The 7825-nt window shown below is 42.2% G+C and overlaps 1 long non-coding RNA gene across 1 annotated transcript; it reads right to left on the bottom strand.

The window, feature by feature from the left end:
* Positions 1–558: 558 nt before the first annotated feature.
* On the bottom strand, positions 559–7616 carry LOC122640504. Its single transcript, XR_006329672.1, has 3 exons — positions 7494–7616; positions 4176–4179; positions 559–1157 (listed from the first exon to the last, which is right to left on the bottom strand). It is a non-coding gene; the product is annotated as an uncharacterized LOC122640504 (long non-coding RNA).
* Between the last annotated feature and the right edge of the window lie 209 nt (positions 7617–7825).

The raw sequence follows: 7825 nt of genomic DNA, 5'->3' as shown, positions 1-7825 counted from the left end.
ACTAGGCAGCAATTAATTAAATATATGTGCATGAACATTCAAAATTCTAGAAATTGTGTTGCTAAAACAGTAGTACTATCAGCCTACTTCAATGTGAGAACAGCAGCATATCAATGCAAAGTTATTGTAACAGAACAATAGTTGGAAGGGAGAAAGAAAGAAATGAAAGAGACAATAGGCACTAAAAAAAGAATCATAAGTTAGAATGTAATTGAGATGCACAAACTAAAATAAAAATAAGCTGAAACTAAAACTAATAAATAGCATGCGCAGGAAATATGCCACTGCATGTGGGGCCACCAGCTGTGCTCTAGCAATATGGTAACCTTGGAACTCATCATCACTCCACATAGAAGCAGTGGATCGCTGAGATCTGTGACACCTCCTCTGCTATACTCTGAATCCATTATCAGCTGGTGTGATACTGTGATGTCCTCATCAACTCTCCCCGGCTTGGAAGAATTCACCTCCAGTGAAGAAAGACTAGTGTAGTACTTGAGCATGGCCAGGTTGAACTTCTGCAGCTCCTCTACAGTGATCCATGTGTTATCGATCTCGGGTCATCCACGCCACTTGACCAAGAAGTCTCTGGAACCTCCAGTGCGTGTAGAAACAACTCTCTCATCAAGGATGTCCTTAACTTCTTCGGCTCTAGCGTTAAACTTGGGTATAAGTGGTAAAGAAGTATCAAGAAGTGAGTAGTCTGAGTAGCAAGGTCATCAATGGCAAAAGGAAAATCATCACGTTCATCTAGATAGAAAGAGGCGGCAGTAGATGGGCCATGGTAGGGAACAAGATCCTCTACATTGAAAATGCTGCTGATCCCCATATCAGCTAGCAACTCAAGTACATAGCCATTAGCACCTACCCTTTTAAGAATTTTGAAAGGATCTGCACTCTGAGCATTTAGCTTGCCCGATTTTCCTATGACGAAACATTGAGGTCTAATCCTGGCCATCACCATATCACCCTCTTGAAATTCTTGCATTCATCGCTTTACATTTGCCCTGGATTTATATTGTTCATTGCTCAATGCTATCTTGCGTCCAATCTCTGAAAACAAATCATGTATGTACTGCGCAAAGACTCGGCTGACTGGGAAGTCATACAGTTAGACACGACAAGGACAAGATATATGGGTGTCCTAGGCTGGTAACCTAAACCAAGGATTTAAGTATCGCACCGTATCGTCTCATCTTGGCCAATACGTATCGGTATTGCAGGGTATTGATACGATACAATGAGATAAGTTTTGTTAGTAAACCATAGATTAATAACCAGACCAAAGTATGGAGACAAGGAGGAGAAGAGAGAGAGGTTACCGCAAGTCTCAGAGGAGAGAACCTGCGGACAGAATTTAGGAATCAGCCACAGGTCTGCTCCCTTATATAAAAGTAATAGAATGTAAAAACATAAAAGGACAATTATGCCCTTACATAATTTACCCTACTATGGACAAGAAATAAACATAAACATAAAGACAGAAATAAAGACAGTTTTGCCACTATAATAACAAATCTCAACACTCCACCTCAAGCTGGAGCATATATATCACCCATGCTCAGCTTGCTACAACACGACCGAAACCCAGGCGCAAACAAGGACTTGGTGAACACATCAGCAACCTGATCAGATGAGGAGACAAAAGGAGTCTCAACAAGCTTCTTGAAGACGGCGCTCTGAACAAAGTGACAATCCATCTCTATATGCTTGGTCCTCTCATGAAATACCGGATTACTAGCAATATAGATGGTTGCCTGCTTGTCACAAAACATCTTCATAGGGGTTGGAACAGGAAACCTCATCTCAAGAAGGAGAGACCTAATCCACATCAACTCTGCAGTAGTATGAGCCATGGCTCTATACTCCGCTTCAGCACTAGACCTGGCAATAGTGGTCTGTTTTTTGCTTCGCCACTTAACTAGGTTTCCTCCAACAAAGGTACAATACCCTACAGTAGACCAACGGTTACTAGCCGAACCTGCCCAATCTGCATCAGAATAGGCAACAAGCTCCATATGTCTATTTGGCCGATAAATCAGTCCCTTCCCAGGGGCTCCCTTCAAGTACCGAAGAACCTGAACTGTTGCATCCTAATGAGACTTACATAGGGATTGCATAAACTGGCTGAGAACCCCAACAGAATAGGATCTATCTGGCCTAGTGACTGTCAAATATAGCAACTTCCCAATCAGACTTCGGTAAGCTTGCACATCCTTAAGACCCTCACCATCATTAGAACCAAACTTGTGACTAGAATCCATAGGAATGCCCACTGGCTTTGCAACAAGCATGCCAATTTCGGTCAGGAGATCTAAAACATATTTCCTTTGGGACAGGCTGATTCCCTTTTTACTTCGAATAACCTCAATCCCAAGGAAGTAGTGAAGCTGACCCAATTCTTTAGTTTGAAAGTGCTGTTGTAAGTAACTTTTCACCTCCTTGATCCTACTCTCATCATTTCCTGACACAATGATATCATCAACATAAACTACTAGAACCACCAACTTCTCTCCTTGGCGGCGAACAAACACAGAATGGTCTGAGAAGCACTGAGTAAAACCACAATCAGTCACAACTTAACTAAACTTTTCAAACCATCTCGGGGGGACTGTTTCAGCCCATAAATAGCCTTGTGTAACCTGCACACACGTCTACTATCCTCCCCCGGAGCAACATACCCTAGAGGTTTTTTATGACCTTAAAGAAAAACATTTTTTATGACCAACTAGTATAAAGGCCAATCAAAATTCATAGTAAGTGATATAATAAGACGAACAGAGTTCAGTCTAGCCACAGGAGAGAAGGTCTCAAAGTAGTCAACACCATAGGTATGGGTGTACCCCTTAGCAACCAGACAGGCTTTAAGCCGCTCAACAGACCTATCAGAATGATACTTGATAGTGTACACCCACCGACACTTAACCAGAACTTTACCAGGAGGTAAATCCACCAACTCCCATGTATGTTGAGTCAGCAAGGCATCCATTTCCACACCCATGGCATTCTTCCAAGCAGGGATAGTAAGAGCCTCAGTGTGAGTGCGAGGCACAGTATAAGAAGATAAGGCAGTAGCAAGGCTATAAGGACAAGTTGGAAGATGGGACAAGGAGACAACTTTCTCAATTGGATAGGCAACTTAAAGACTTTTGAATACATGAACGTTTACCTTTCCGAGCGACAATTGGTAAGTCATCAGGATCTGGATTAGCAGGAAGGGTAGGAGAAGTAGGTAAGGTTAGATCTCCACCAGAGGTTGAGGAAGGTACAGGAAGCAATGTAAATGGGCCAGGCTGATCTGAATGGAGCTGCCTAAAGTGCCTCTTGCGCTGGTACACCTACAGTAGAGAAGACAAAGGAACAATGACGCGAATAGGAGGAGGGTTAGACACAACTACTGGGTCACTAGACACGGTAGGCTGATCTGAAAAATAGGATGTACCTTCAAAGAATGTGACATCAGCACTAACAAATTGTTTCCTAGTAAGAGGATCATAACATCTATATCCCTTCTGGGTCCTAGAGCAACCCAAGAAGATACACTTGGTTGACCGAGGGTCCAATTTATCACCATGGAGATGGTGATTATGAACAAAACAAACACACCCAAAAACACGAAGTGGCAAAGTAAAACTCGAAACATCCGGAAACAAAACAGAGAAAGGGGACTTGTCACCAAGAACAGACAATGGCATTCGGTTAATCAAAAAACAAGCAGTAAGAACTGCATTACACCAAAAATGTTTGGGCACTTGCATGTGCAACATGAGGGCCCGGACAACTTCAAGTAAGTGCCTATTTTTTCTCTCCGCTATTCCATTTTGTTGAGTATAGGAGCAACTAGTTTGATGAATTATTCCATTAGTAACACAAAAAGAGGATATCTCAGATTGAACAAATTCCAAGCATTATCAAACTGAAAGACGTTTATAGGAGCATTAAATTGATTTTTTATTTCATTGCAAACATTCGGAAACACATTCAAAAATTCTGATCTATCCTTTAAAAGTACAGCCAAGTAGTTCTGGAATAATCATCCACAAAAGTCACAAAGTAACGAAAACCATGTCTGTTACTTGCCCGACAAGGACCTCATACATCTGAATGCCCTAATAAAAATAAAGAAATACTACGGGGCAAAGGACGAGAGGGATAAGTAGCACGATGATGCTTACCCAACTCACAGCCCTCACACTCCAATTTATTCAAAGTCTTAAACTGAGGAAAAACTATCTTTAACCTAGATAAAGAAAAATGGCCTAGCCTACAATGCCATCTAAAAGGGGACTCTCCACCAACAGTAGTAGCCGCAGTTGAAGCAAAAGGGGCAGCACCACTCAGATAATATAACCCATCTCGTTTACACCCTCCACCAATCCTCTTCCTTGTGAGAAGGTCCTAAAAAACACAGTGAGAAGGGAAGAATGTCACAGAACAATTCAGATTCTTGGTAAGTTGACTCACAGAAAGAAGGCTTAAAGGAAACTGGGGAACATGTAAAACAGAGGAAAGGGAAATATGAGAATCAAGAAAAACAGTACCGTAACCGGTAATGGGTATGCAAGAACTGTTGGCCACAATAACAAGAGGGGTATGGGAGTCGGATGAAATAGAGCTAAAAATTGATGACTTACCAATCATATGAGCGGAAGCCCCTGAATCAATGATCCAGGGTGTGGAAGTGCAAAAGAAAGCAGCAGGTGTACCTGTATGAGCCAATGTGGCAGCGGTAGTAGATGCCCCAGTAGTGGAAGTAGATGCCTCTAGACTCTTGATACAACGTATGATGCATCTCATCACGAAGGTTGGTAGAAGAATCTCCCACGGTCGAACCAGCCTTAGCATCATTAGGAGTAACAAAATCAGTAGCATCTTCTGGAGCTGCATGATTGACCAAGTTTTGAGCCCATTCAGGTTTCCCATGCTTGGACTAGCAAGTATCAATAGTGTGATTTGTCTTCCCACAATAATAACATAACCGAGCTGCTTTATCACCATGCTGCCCACCAAAATTTCGACCACCAAAACCAAGTCCTCCCCCTGAACCACGGCCTCTACCACGGCCTCTAATTGTACTAGTAAAAGCTGAATTCTCCTTAGGGTTGGTTACAAGCTTGGAACTAGGAGATACGATGCGTTGGAGTCGAGAGAAGGTGTCATTCAATGTGGGGACAGATTCACCAGCAAGAAGATGTCCCTTTACAGCCTTGAGGCTAGGATTCAACCAAGTCAGAAATTTAGATAAAAAATATTCATTCCTTTGGGCCTTCAACTTCTCAATATCAGTGGCAAGTGGCTTGAAAACATTGAGTTCTTCAACCATGTCCTTAAAGGCACTGTAATAATCTTGGAGGGATTTGTCGGACTGCTAAAACTGAAATAACTTTTCATAGAGCTCGAAAATCCGGGTCATGCTCTTCTCTTGAGAATATGATTCCTCGAGGTCATCCCACACCCCCTTAGCCGTGGTGTGGAACATTACATTGGCAGCAATATCTGGCTCCATGTTGTTCCATAACCAAATAAGTATGACAGCATTCTCCTTATTCCAGGTTCCGTAATCCTTGGAATCAGGTTCTAGAGGAGGAGAGGTACTGTAGCTAAGCTTGTCCTCAGCTATAATGTAAATCTGGACAGCTTGTGCCCACAATAAGTAATTAGAATTCCCCTTTAACTTGATAGAGGCACTCAGGGCAGCAACCGATTGTGAAGTAGGTAGAAGATAAGAAACCGGCAGTCACTGATCACATAAAAAAACTCTCGGCAGCAAGGAGAGTAGCACCAAACAGCAGCAATATCAGAACTGGAGAAGCCAGCCAAAAAAAAATCGATCTCGGGGATTTTTTGAGAAATCGATGTTGGGTATTGGTAGCATAGTAGAAGGCCCTTGATGTAGCATCAAACTCAGTCACTCCAGGTTGTAATGGCCACCAGAAAAAGCAAACATAATAGGGAAGAAGAGCTGAATCGAAGAACTCCAAAAACCAAGCCTCCAGAAAAAAATCGATCTCAGTTTTTTTTTTATTTATCCTGGCATCGATTTAAGAATCTTCAAGAACCAGATATGTGGACCTCCAATAAGCCATGAAAAGTAGAAGAACAGTAGCAGAAATCACTCCATTAATGTTCAGAAAGGAGTGGTTTTAAGCTATAAGAAGTACTACTATAGGTGGCTGCACACCACAAGAGAGAATCGCAAGACAGAGATCAGCAGAGAATCGTGGGGGGGACTCTGATCTGATTAAAAGAGCTCTGATACCATGTTAGTAAACCAGAGATTAATAACCAGACCAAAGTATGGAGACAAGGAGAAGAGAGAGAGGTTACCGCAAGTCTCAAAGGAGGAGAGAACCTGCAGACAGAATTCAGGAATCTGCCGCAGGTCTGCTCCCTTATATAAAAGTAATAGAATGTAAAACCATAAAAGGACAAGAATGCCCTTACATAATTTACCCTACTAAGGACAAGAAATAAACATAAAAATAAAGACAGAAATAAAGACAGTTTTGCCCCTATAATAACAAATCTCAACAAGTTTCTTTTTAAAAAAAAATGATATCGATCAGTATCGCATTGTATCTTCCGATACGATATGATCAATTGTACCAATACAATTGATTTAGGGGTCGAAAAAAATTTAGAAGTATCGGTACGTATCACATTGTATCGACCGATACGGCGTGATACATTGCAATACATTGTGATACGCACATTAAAAGGCACATGTGACTTTAGAATCGTGATTCCAGAAACCAAAAAGCATCAATAGCACCTAGACAGACAAGTTTTCACCAAAAACTTCAATTTTTGACATCTTTTAAATTTCATGTTCGGGGTTTTAATTCCTTATTGAAAAACAAATCAAATCAAGGAAACAAACTGTACTTTGGTTGGGTCAAGGAAACAAACTGCAATATTGCTTATTTTATTGTTTTTTGCTCCAAAAGTGTATTTCTATATATCTAGACCATTTCCATGCGTATCTGTAGCGTGTGATACGTATCTCTAATACAATACGATACGTCTCTTAAAATCACCCACCGATACGATACGCGATACCAATACTTTAAACCTTGACCTAAACAGACTGTAAGATTAAGCGCTTGCTAATCCCCCAAAAGACGCCTTGTGAGGGAAGGTGCAACTTTAATTCCTTATTACACATCAGCCAGCGCGCATCGCTCCCTCGCCCGAGCTGGGATCTGGGCAGGGCATTTTGGGTCACTCCCAATAATCCCCCCCAATGCACGCCCAATAATAGAGCACCCATGGTACTAATGCACGCCCAATAACAGAGCACCCATGGCACCGGGGAGACTCGAACTCGCGACCACCTGCTCTGATACCAATGTAAGATTAAACGCTTGCCAATCCCCCAAAAGACGCCTTGTGAGGGAAGGTGCAACTTTAATTCCTTATTGCACATCAACCAGCGCGCATCGCTCCCTCGCCCGAGCCGAGATCTGGGCAGGGCATTTTGGGTCACTCCCAACACAGACCTCAAAGGGAGAAAGTCCGGTGGTTCGGTTCTTGGAAAGGTTATATCCAAACTCAGCTTGGGTAAGAACACGAACCCAACTAGTAAGATGCTCACCTATGAGACAACGTAACAAGCATAGTCCGAAATCTCGCGAGATCTCGCCGAGATTCTCGATTTTTTAGAAATCCGAGTCGAGATGGAAGGGGAAACATAAAAGTGCAAGATCTCAGCGATATCTCGGCGAGATCTCGTCTCGAAAAAGGTTCAAAAACCAGTGAAAAAACAAAATGAAAAATGCAAAATCTCGGCGAGATCTCGGGTATGGGCACCATGATTTGACCCAAA

This window comes from Telopea speciosissima, chromosome 9, assembly GCF_018873765.1.
Source record: "Telopea speciosissima isolate NSW1024214 ecotype Mountain lineage chromosome 9, Tspe_v1, whole genome shotgun sequence".
Taxonomy (NCBI): domain Eukaryota; kingdom Viridiplantae; phylum Streptophyta; class Magnoliopsida; order Proteales; family Proteaceae; genus Telopea; species Telopea speciosissima.
This window is presented reverse-complemented; position numbering and strand designations above follow the sequence as displayed.